The sequence below is a fragment of the Columba livia genome, chromosome 5 (genome assembly GCF_036013475.1).
Source record: "Columba livia isolate bColLiv1 breed racing homer chromosome 5, bColLiv1.pat.W.v2, whole genome shotgun sequence".
NCBI lineage: Eukaryota > Metazoa > Chordata > Aves > Columbiformes > Columbidae > Columba > Columba livia.
In genome coordinates, this window is record NC_088606.1 from 60129095 (window position 1) to 60141984 (window position 12890).

The 12890-nt window shown below is 36.2% G+C and overlaps 1 protein-coding gene across 1 annotated transcript in view; it reads right to left on the reverse strand.

Moving 5' to 3' along the window:
- Window positions 1-12890, reverse strand: part of SPON1 (spondin 1) — a 193354-nt gene that overhangs the window by 19060 nt on the left and 161404 nt on the right. The window lies entirely within an intron of this gene.

The window sequence follows — 12890 nt, forward strand, 5'->3', positions numbered from 1 at the left end:
TGGCCTGTTCATTCCTCTCATTTTGTACACAACATCTCCAAACTCTGAAAATGTTTCCTAGTACTATGATGTCATTTTGTTTCCACAAAACTTCATTTACATCTGGATTGACAGTTATTGGCTTTTACCCTGTTTTAAGGATACATAGCACAATGTGACAGTGGGAGATAACAAGAGAGATAAGGATTCCTAAGGAAAAAAAAAAACAAAACAAACCTCCAGAGATTTACAGAAATAAAATTAAAGACACACATGCTGTAGTGGCACTGTCAAAATAAAATGTTGCCATGCAAAAATAAAAATATATATTTATAGAACACTATATCTGCGGGTGGGAGGAAGCAACAGAAATCTTTGCAGATTATCATAATTTCTATTCTTGGGGTGCACGTCATCAAACTACTTAATATGACTTGTAACCATAAGGTTCAAATAGCACACCCATGCTAGTAAAAGATTACACTTAAAACACACAGAGCTACCAGAACATGGTATGTTCATGTTTTTTATGGCTCTATCTCTTTGTAGTACTAGATGATACCATAGAATGCCTAGTAAGTTCTGCAAGAATTTATTGTTACTACTGCAGCTTATGACTAAAGAGAGTTTCAAAGAGTCTAAACCCACTTTCTTGTGAGCAGTTTACCATGAAACCTGAAGGTATTATTCAAAGACGAAGCATTTTTCTCATCACCACACAACAAACATCGTGAGAAAGAAATTTCCATATAGGACTATGACACAAGATCTAATCTAAAAATTGAGTACATAAATCTGAACAAGACATTTAATTGATGTGCTTGAATTTATTTTACAGATGCTGTATTTTTCTGCCAACTTTTTTGCCTTTTATTTATTTCCCATAAAAGCTTTTACTTAAAATAAATCAGTTTCTAAGAAAACAGGTTGGAATTTGGCAATTTCTTAGTTTTAGGACTTCAATATATATTTATTTTTTACTTCTTATAAGTAATGTAAGGAAAAATATCACTTATTGTGCAGTCGCTAAAGAAAGAATGTTACACATTTATGTCTGTCTGTGTGTTATATAAACTCAGGTTCTTATTACTTCTTCCAAGAGTAATACTGTTGGCCATGATATAGTGTGCAAATGCCAATTTGTATGTGCTGATTTCCTCTACTTCTTCCAGCTGTTTCACCAAGATAGCTCATTTTTGACTATTACAAATTATTTTGCATTCCTAAAGACTTCAATCCAAAAATGTTTCCTCCATCAGTCTGAGCTCTGCATTCTGATTTTGTTCTCACTGCGTTTCACGGGCTTCCACTATGGCTTTCTCAAAATTTCTGTTCATCCATTTATGCTTTACATGGCATCTCAAATAAGGTCAGTTTTTGAAGAAACAAGCTGCCAGATGTTAACAAATGATCATAGGAATACTGAGATCTCTGTGCATTCATTAAACTTGGTCAGATGTGAGTGAGTTTTTATCAAGTCATTTTTTCCAAAAGATGGTAATACAAGACCTTCACAGGTAAACAGCTGTTAGAACATTCTAAACGTAAGTTAACCATTGTATTTTCCTCTAATTTGGTGTGAAAATTTCAAACTGAATACTTAACACAAAGTGAAATTAAACCAATGGAAAACAAGGTACTGTTTTCAGCATCCTATAGGTGAACCATAATTGATAGATAATGTTTCCCAAATTTTGCACTTGTTAAAAAAAATGAATCCAACAATCTAATTCACTTAGACAAGAAAATTATTTGGCATACCCTTTCCCTCTGTTCAGGCAAATCCTGAAATCACTTTCTACTACTCTGTGCCAGCAATGAATTGTAATGTGGGTACAATTCATCCCACATGAGCACAGAGGGACAAGTGTATCCAGGTGTTTTTGTTATGATCAGAGGTGCAATTCTGAGGTGAATTTCCCATTGTGCTTTGGTTCATATCCTGTTGCAATCTTAGACTACAGACCCAATGTCTTTCCCATCACCTGGAGCTTTTCCCCGGGAGCTCCCGCTCCCAGCAGCCACCCAAAGCTATCTCCCACCCCCAAAAATGTGTCACTTCCTCAGCACTGTTTCACCCCACAGATCTGCTCCCATGGCTGCATCTTTCTTACATTCTTACCTTCATTTTGAAGACTGTTTATGGTTATAAACACATTCACTATGCAGATTTAATGCTTCTGCCATAGAATTAAAGTAGGGTTTTAAGTTTAGACAAGACATACCTCACACAAAATCTTTTTAAAATATTCCCATACCACCTATTTAAGGCAAAATATGGGCCATACAATACAATATTACAACTTCTATTCTTATAGAAGTGTACCAGTACTTGAAGAGAGCCACTTAGGGACTTAAAAATACTTTCAAGCATCTCAAAATTTAAATAAACTCATCTGTCAAGGGAAAAGCACATCATAATTCTTCAGCAAAAAACTCATATCTTTTCTTTCAGGATAACACAGATCCAGTGAGATGTCAAATATAAACCACATTTCACTCATCCCACTTCATTACAATGGCAAGTCACTGAGAATAAATTTGTAACTCAGACAGTTCATCAGCCTATTCCTTGTATGAATTCTTCATACTTTAGCTACTAGCAATTTTAGATCCTTTTATTTTAAATTTTCATCATGACTTTTCATCAATGAGACAGGCTTGTACAAATTTAATTATTTTTTTGCTGGAAGTTTTATTTTCCTGGATGCAGCTGTTATTGAATGAAAATCCTGGTACTGTACTTCGAGTACAGTAATGTTGCTGTTATAATGGCAATGACTGGTTGGGTTTTTATGGCCCACATCCCAGCCATGTGTTAGCCAAGTACTGTTCGCACTACTGTGGTCAAAGATCTGTTGATACTCTAAGCTATTAGCTGCAGTTAACATAAGCTATTTTTACCCCCCAAGAATCCCGTAGATAGTCATTAAGGTTTGCTCCAGGCAACAATTTTACACTATCTTAACATGACAATTATTTAAGTTTTATTTTTTATTAAGTTGTTCTTTTTGAACTGTTTGTGCTATCCACTTTACATATAGAGAGACTGTACTCTCACAAATCACAGTTATTCACATGAGGAAGGTCAAATGTAAGAAATTGTCCCATATGCTAAATGAACAGTTACACACTGATGAAATTATTTGCACCTTAGCTTTGGAGTAAATCAACTAACATTAATGGCATTACCATGCACACCAACAAAAGAATTTATCTGTAGTGTAGATATTAATTGATTTTTTAAAGAAAATAATCTAAAATTGAGGGAATATTGAGCTTTGTAATAAAGATCATGTCTCTGTGGAGCTTTACAGTACTGTTTTGCTTTTTCTGTAGTATTACTGCTATTAATTTTATAATGCATTCTATATAATGATTCAATCTGTTGAATTATATATTACACATATATTCAATTATATATTATATATAATATGAATCAATATGATTCTGCAAAGGACATACTATTCACAGTTCTCTCATTGTATTAAAGGAAAAAAAGAAAAAAGTCTTTAAAAAAAATCTATTGTAGCATGAAAACATTATTGGTTTCCAAAATAGCATGGGGGTTTTTTTTAGAATAGGACTGTGAACCCCACTGTGCACCTTTTGCACTTCAGCTCCCTAAACACAGAGCCACTGAAGTTCCACTATGTCACAAATGCTCTGAAGTCACCAGGTGCACCCGCAGCCTCACAAATAGTCGCCCATGTGACCTATATTATTTTCTTTTAATTAAAATAATGTCCCGGCCCTTCATATGTCTTCACCTTTTTCTCACCAAAAGATTTAACAGCTTCTTGGCTTTATACTACACTTTTATTTATAACAAGAGGATTAACTACATTCACTTTTTCTTATTAAAAGAAGCATAAAGGTAATGTAACCATATGCCTGTCGTAAGGTGTTCAAAAAGTTAAATGCAGCTACGGAAGGATTTATAAACTTGTAAACAAGAAAATATCTGAACCATAATCTCTTAAAACTATGGAGGAAGTGGAAGGTAAATGCAGCATTCAATTAGGAGAAAACATCTCACAAATGTGCAAGAAAAATAAGCATTATGAGGAATATAAGTAGTAGCACTAAATAATAAGCTTTCTGTATAACCCTCTGCTGACTCTTAGTCACACTAGGTGAAATTATACCTGCATGATTTGTTTTTCAAATCATTAGGTGGAAGTGTTTATAATCAATTTGTATAATCAAATGTTAATCATATACAGTGGATAGATGATTAAAGCTCTGTGATATGAGGTTTTCTTATCACTTTGGAGAAAACGATAGATAAAATTTAAACTATGCCCATTACATCTGGTTAACTGCAGGTCAGTCTGTATTTTGCTGTTCAGAATGCCAGTTAAACCCAAAAACAAGTATCCATGTTCAAACATGTCTTCCCTTTAATTCTCATCTGGGTAGCCTGAGGATGTGATTAATTAAGCAACTGAATAATTTACTCATTTCTAATCTATATTTTTATAAATTACATTCTTATATCAGTTATTTATGTGAAGTGCATTGCATGGCAGGACAGGGAGTCATTTCAGCATTCATAATGGGACAGCAAGAATTACATCATCTGAAAATGAGCAACTAGTCTCAGAATTTACTCACCTGGACACCACACAAGACTTGTGTGACTACATAACATTTTGAAAGAAGTAAAGGTACAATTTCACTTCATTTGAAATCATTTAAGTGGATGCATAGAGACCAGAATGACTGCAAAATTCAGAACTTCTCTATGCAAGAAAATTAGTAGGTACTTTTCAATTAATTTTAGTTTGTCTGCTGTGAGGAGTTTAGCATGGTACTTGTGAATAATTCTATCAACCCTTAATAAGATGCTCTAGGAAGACTAATTCACAGAATTAACTTACAGACATTGTCAGGCCTCTGGTCTCTAGGCCTCTGGGCATTTCATTATTTTTTATCTAAAGCCTCTCTGTTATCAAAGCTGAAAGGTGCATTGATTTGAATCTTCCCCTCTCAGTGCTGATTAACATAGATTTAGCAGAGAACATAATTTGGCACTGCCATTGGCATTCTGAGTTATACACAGCAAACATCTGGCTCTGGAGGAAAAGGGTTTCTGTTGGGGTTCGGTCCATAGGAGCATCCACATGGAACCAGGAGGTGTCAGGAAGTTAATGAGCCACCCAGCACGTCCTTGTGCTGGCACAGAGCATCCCGGGATAACGGCTGTGCAAACAGGTGGGCTCATTTTATAATGACACAACTAAATGGACCGTATTTGGTTACGTGGATTTCCTGAGCGGTTAAACAAACACTATCGGCTCAGAACAAGTGCTGTCTGTCCCTACAGAAAGTGTAGCAGTTCTGTAGGAAGGTCACTTAAGGTGCGATTGTAACATATAAGCTTATACAAGATGGTTTTCTTTTGGTGTGTTTGGACATGCTGGGGACTAATCTGGTCTGAAGGCTGCACAACTGTACCTTCTCTGCTCTTGTTCAGAATGGCCCAGCTGGCTCAGACCCGTGCTGTTGTCACAGATGGTTTCAGCACATACCAACCCTGTCTGAAATGCTTTAATATTTACAATAATTAACTGCAGTGAACCACGTCAAAATTAAAAGATGATACAAGAAAATAAGCAAGTTGTTGACACTAGCTCTGATTTAGCAAAATCAGAGGCAACAAGCAAACAGGAAGAAAACAGATTTTTGTTTTTTCACCCCAGTAAGATCACTGATCAGAGCCATGAAACTGCTCTGGGCATCTGTTTCTTCTTCCTCCAAAAGTCTCTGTATGAAGCTCTCCAAAACAGATTACTCCAAAAGTAGGTAGCACAACAAGGTACTGATTTTGAATATAGCCTGTAAATATTTTTAATATAGTGCTTATTAAAGGAAAAATGCCAACTTCAATTGTGGCAAGTGTGCATGTATATTTTATCCACATATGCCATTTAGAACAAAATAGATAATTCACATGGCTGGATAGGTAAATTAATTTCTCAAATTATCCAGATAGATAGGTATGAAGATCAATTACATAAATTCTAAAATATATTCCTTCTGAAAGATTTTCAGAAAATCTTAAAAAAGATTACTTATATAACATATTTGTTTTATAGGACAACACAGAAGGAAATGTCTACTTGAAATCTCAGTTATAAAACTCTACTCCATTTATTACAAATGTAATACAAATGTATGTAATTTTATCTTTTTTTTCCAGCACAGAGAAATTAAGCAAGTAATAGAAAATCAATTTCAGCTAGATCTAAGCCAATTATTTGCAAATTATGATCTCCTTTAAAAATGCCTTTTTGAGTGAACACAAACACTGTCTCTTAAGTTGAATTCAGCAAATATCAGTCAAAAAAGGAGACAAATCTAAGCGTTTTCTTTTTCAAAATTCACCTAATTGATGCAGTCTACATGTATTTTCAGTAATGTGATGGTGTTATTAAAAAAAAAAACAACCCTGGAAATGGAACAAAATATTTTTGTTTGCCAGGAACAGTCTCTCTTCCAAGGCTGCCAGGGAACTGAAAAAGCTATCATCACTGCGTAAGTGCCACAAAATAAAGACAGACTGATTTCTAATTAATGAGAACATGCAACTGATCTACTGATCTGTACTTATTCCACATATACCCCTTCTCCATCTTACAAAGCTGGTTAAGTCACTGATTGCCAAACATTTTACCCATCAATCTCCTTCAGAGGACTCTTCTGTCTCTCCTTCCCTTTTTGTGAGAGGCAAATCCTAGTGATTGCTTTCTTTCCTTGGCTAATAAATATTTAATTATTCCATACAAAATGTCAAGGCTTGAGCCAATAGAACATGATATGTGATAGTAAATCTCTCACTGTGTATGTTGCTGGTTGGAATTTTACGTGAAGATCAGGCCCTCACTGATAAAACAGGCAGGGCAACAACTAAATTATGGAAGTTAATACGGTTTAGTTTAACAGCAGTCCTCTCATCACTGTGAAAATGTAGTGAACTCTGAGAACACTGAAAGCTGGTTGTATTTTTATGCATTTAGTAATGTTACTAATAGCTATTTAGGTATGTAAACACTTCAGGAACTGAAAGTCCTAGAATTAGGTGTTTATAGCAAATGGTTGCCTAAGTGTCTTCCAGTGTCCTTTTGTAAATTAGCCTCTCTCTGTGAACCTCACACAACTTGCAACATGTGAGAAGGTCAACTGAGAAATTCAGCAACACATGGATAATGTTTATGTTTCAGCTCTCTGCCATCTGATGGAACTGATTAGATAATAACATTTGTAGTCACAAATGGTTAGCAAAGCTGTTTTCACTGTGAAGACTTCTTTTAAGTAAAAGTATATATAACTTGTGTAGTTTTACACAAGGATATTTATCAGTGAAACAACACCACATTAAGGGTGTATGAGTTGTAAAGAGTAGAATATCAGACACAGTAAATTGAGATCTTTAACAATAAAGCATAAGATGAAGAGAGAGTGTTATTTCTTTAAATTTCAGAAGACAGTAAAGAGCTCCATTTATGACCTAAGTGTTTCTCCATTTAAGAACCTCTAAGTAATAGTTCAATGACCTAAATACGGAAGCTACTTTAAGGATGAGAAGTTTTGTGGGCACAAGGATACCAGAAGATTATAGTAAAGTAAAAAAAAAAAAAAAAAAAAAAAGGCAAAAAGTAAAAAATGTAAGTAAAAAAGAAGTAAAATGAGAAACAAACAAATGCTGAAACCGCAAAATAGAAGAAATTCCCTACTCATCTGTGGCTTGGCTTTTGATTCCCAAATGCTGTGATTAAGACTCATTGATCATAGCAAATTCACTGTAGGATCAAAACATACAACAAACATTTTTTGCTCAAATTATGGCAGAAGTATTCTGGAAGAAAGCAAAGACTGAAAGAGCTTTCACTCAAGAACAATAGAAGGAAAATGCAGAAGAGTATGTTATCATTTTTTCCTAGTATGATCCATCAACTCAAGCATATTTTGTATCACAGCATCTTTGCATTTCCCCTCACCTTTCTATAGAAGATCCTTCACTTGATTTCTAAAACAGTTTGTTGCCCAGTTTAGTCGTATTATCTGTCATCTCAATGATGAAAACCATACTTGGGAATATGCTGCTGCATTTTCTGATATCTTCCTTGCAAGCCAGGAAAAACAGTCCTAATATCTTCGTAGTCAGACAAAAGATGTCAGGGATATGCAAAACTTGAAATAGAAGGGGATTGATGGGTTAATTTATAGGGCATGGTGAGATAACCATACTAACTGGCCTAAATAGTCCTATCCATCAGGAGTATAAAGGAATAGGCCTCCTTTTGAGCTAAGCTTCACTTTTGAGTGCTTACTGAAGTGTTTTCAGGAAATCTCCAAATAAATGGGGATGAACTGTTTAAATGGACGAGAAAAAGAGTAAGTTCTGCACATGATCAAGAAACAGAGGAAAACCACAGGATGATGACTGTTCATGCAAACAGCACGAAGAAGTGAAATGGAAACGGAAGAGACATAAGGAAGGAGGGGGTAATTTTCCAAATTTCAAATAGTTCAGAATTGTAGTAAAGAAGAATGCCTGTCACTTTGATATGCTTGGTTATAAATAAGAAGGGACTGGGGAGGTAAAAACACTGGAAAACAGTGGTGGTTTTGTATAAAAGGAAAACATAAATGAGAGAGAAGTATGAAAAATAATGCTTGTGAATATTTCAGAAAAACCTCACTATGCTATTTCATAAATAAAATAACTTTAATTTTTGCATTGAAATATAGTTTGATCTATGAAGCCAAAAATAATTAAACAAACTGAAAAAAAACAATAATTAAAAAACACTTTATGTGCTTAGCAATAATTATTAGCAATATAATAATAGCAATATACAATAATTAGCAATACTGCTGGAGACCCCTATCCAAACATATTCTTACTCCTAGAAAGGGGTGCAGACTGAAACTCTGGCAGGAAAGGAATGGGAAACAGGCAGCTAATTTATGCAGGGAAGTGAGATCTTCTTGCCAGTTTTTTATATGAATCTGAAAGGTTTTAGGGCAGGAAGTTAAAGCTACTCTTTTAATTAATTTTTTGTTTGTTTTTCAAATCAATATTGCCCTTTTATGTATCAGGATAAGCCAGAAAGAAGACATGAAAATACTTGGAAAAACACACTGTCTGCAATAGTATTTAATAGTCTATAAGGCACTGAGTGTTTAATAAGGGAATATATGACATACTGCAGAATAATTTCCATCCTATGTCTGACTCATGTTTGTATTTATCAGTGTTAGGCTATATGTACATGGAAGTCCATATTCCACACTATTGCATAGGGCTGAATGCTTTTGTGGTTTACAGGAATTACAAAAAAGTGATTAGGCACACTGAGTTACTATTCAGATACTTCTCCCTTTGCCTATATTATGAAAGACCCATGTACTTACACTAGATATATTTTTGAAATGAAAGAAGCCACCCAGAGAGATGTCTATTAATGTGTGACTCCTGTTCAATGCTCCATTTTCAATTTCACTCTTTTTTTCAGAAACCTGAGGACTATATGGAGAAATTATATTCCTTGTTCTGATCTTGTAGCTTGGCTTGGAGGTCCTGCCATTTTGTAAGAGTGGAGATCCACCTGAAGAATGTGCTTTCTCCTACTCCCCAACCATCACGACAAACATGCTGTTATATAAAAGAAAGACATGTATGATAATGCCTTTACCTGATGGTGAGGAATCGCAGAGGACATAGTGACCATGTTTGACAGCTGACTGTCCCCACACCTCCCCAAAAAGTCCCATTTTTCTCCTTGTAGCTGGCTCTGTAACTCACATTATAGAGTGGGACTAATTCATCAGGATTTGTGCATGTTTTCTTCTGGTGGATTATCCTGACAAGCTCTTATTCAGATAAAAGGGTATGTTGAATGAAAAAGCCGGATTCCACAATAGAGATGTCTAGATTTTAAATAAAGGCATAACAAATACAGTAAAAAAAAAACAAACCCACATATATTTGGGGGAAGGAAATTCAAGGCAAGATTTTAAAGGCATTAACTCCTGTGGAATTTGATGCATACTGTCTTTAAAAGTCTTACTTTCTTTATCCCAAAATTCTTCTGTCCATGTCTGATTATTTTACAGGTACCAGTTATGCAGATTTGGATACCAGTTGTACTATCTGTATTTACTGTATTTTATCCTCCATACCATCAAAGGCCAATGATTTGCGGCTGAATATGAAAGTAAAATTTGATTGTGCCTGAAACACAGCTGTGAAAAAGGGAGCAATGAACTGTGTTCTTGTTTATACAAGTAAGATAAGAAAAACTACTTTCATTTGACAGCATGCTGTATACTGATACCATTACACTCAAGGAAGAATGCATTCCCTGCAAGTACTTTGAAGTCAGCATTTCAAACACACAGCTTGGTAATACAGACGTAAGTAACAGCAAACTGTTTTATTACTTGGTCTGGCACTTCTCATGCTCCAAATATTGCTGTCTCAGTTGGACAACCATAAAACTGGTTCACAAAGCTCACCCAAAAATGCTCCTGCATGCAACAGCTCAGGAGAGTATTTTTGCATGCTGGTGCCCTGGATAAGAAACTGGATGGAGAATAATGAACATGAATGATAGGAAGAAAAAAGGGAGGGAAGGGAAGGGAAGGGAAGGGGAGGGAAGGGGAGGGAAGGGGAGGGAAGGGGAGGGAAGGGGAGGGAAGGGAAGGGAAGGGAAGGGAAGGGAAGGGAAGGGAAGGGAAGGGAAGGGAAGGGAAGGGAAGGGAAGGGAAGGGAAGGGAAGGGAAGGGAAGGGAAGGGAAGGGAAGGGAAGGGAAGGGAAGGGAAGGGAAGGGAAGGGAAGGGAAGGGAAGGGAAGGGAAGGGAAGGGAAGGGAAGGGAAGGGAAGGGAAGGGAAGGGAAGGGAAGGGAGAAGTGACAAAGACTAGGCATATACAGCAACTGAGGAATGGAGTGATAAAAGATAGTGAAGTATTAAGTCTATGGCAGGATAGAGTTTCCATAGCATTATATTGTACAGAGAGACAACAATATGTTGAAGTGTATTAGCCTTAATTGTAACTAAAAGAAAGCATTTAAGAAAATTACTTAGTGTCATTATATCCTTCCCTGCTTAGGCCTGGCAACTTGTCTCATCCCCTGTAATTTCTTGCATTTGAACTCATTTCTGAAGCCAAGGATGTCTCCCTGGGGGAACACCTAGTGCCCACTGGATCTGCACTGAGAACTCACTATTTTCTTTGCCCTAAGCAGAAGAAAAACTTGCAGTTATATTTCTCCACACAACATGCATATGCAGCTTGGAGAAGAGGAGACTAAGAGGAGACCTCTTTGCAGTCTACAGCTTCCTCACAAGGGGAGGAGGAAGGCCAGGTGTCAAACTCTTCTCATTAGTGACCAATGAATCTGAGGGAATGGCAGGAAGATGTGCCAGGGGAGGTTTAGGTTGGACATTAGGAAAAGGTTCTTCACCCAGAAGGTGCTGGAACACTGGAACAGGCTCCCCAGGGAGGTGTCATGGCCCCAAGCCTGACAATGTTCAAGAAGAGACTGGACAATGTCCCCAGACACGTGGTGTGAACTGTGTGGTTGTCATGTGCAGGGACAGGAGTTGGACCTGATGATCCTTGTGGGTCCCTTCCAACTCAGGACATTTTATGATTCTATGAAATACATTCTCTCACAGCCCTCTCACAAGTTTTGCAGGTAATTGTTCCCCTCCTCCCTCTGATTTTAAGTGTAAACTAACTTGGTACTGTAACGTGGATAGTGTTAGCAATCAAAATTTCCATATGGAATCTGAAGGTAAACTTTGAAGAGTGAACAGGCTGAATTTGCCAACTTTTGACACTTTAGGTTTCTGTAAATTGGGTCACTAGTATTATGCATTTTATAATTGCTGCAAAACATATTCAGGAAGGTTTTCAGTCTCATGCGTATATTATGACACATTATAACGCCACTTTGGCACCACTATCACACCTTATTGTGTATTAGATATACAACTAATGATTATGCAGAAGAAGGTTATTCATGACTTTAAGTCAATTCTTGACTAGTAATTTAGCTGCATTACGCATAATAATACACCAAATGTTTATCCTGAGCAGTCATTATCCAATACTTGCACAACTCCAATCTAAATTCCAAGAAGGACCATTCATAACAGCAAATGGGAAACTAATACCAAAAGTTAATGGTTATTGAAAATTTTGTCTTCCTTTGAAGCTTAGATCATATTTTTAAATGGAATAAAATAAAAAAAAAGCACGTTGTATGATAAAAAAAAACAAACCAACCCAAAATCCTAATACTACCTGTGAAGTGAAGGAACATTTGCTAGGGAAGACCTTGTGCAGCATTTTAAAGCACAAATACCAAGTTTTAGTGCTTTTGATATTATTGAAAGGTGAGAATTACCATATAGAAAAAGTAAGAATTGACTGGAAGATCATCTAGAGGATGTTGCAGAAACATTTGCAGGCCTGTCTGTTAAAGAACATGCCTAGAAAGTATCAGAAGTTGTTCACTCTCAACTTTTTTGTGAAGTATTAAACTATTAAAGTATTTTGTGCTGTATTAAATTAGTTGTCATGACCAGGGGCAACATGCTTTAATTAGCTTTGATTTTTTGCCATGTAATATATTCAGTGTATTTGAAAGAAGATGGATTGAGACACTGGAGCAGGAAATCCTCGCTCTGTCTTCCCATTAACAAAGTACAAACCTGCTTTCCTGTCAATGCCAAAGCCTTCCAAGCAGCCAGAGCAGTCAGTTCCTACTAGTATTGTTCACTTTGATACAGAAACACTATACATAAATGTTGCTTCAGGAAAATAACTGAAATTGGAAGGGAAAAAAGAATGGCTTCTTTCAGTCAGAGACGTCACAGAACAGAGAAATC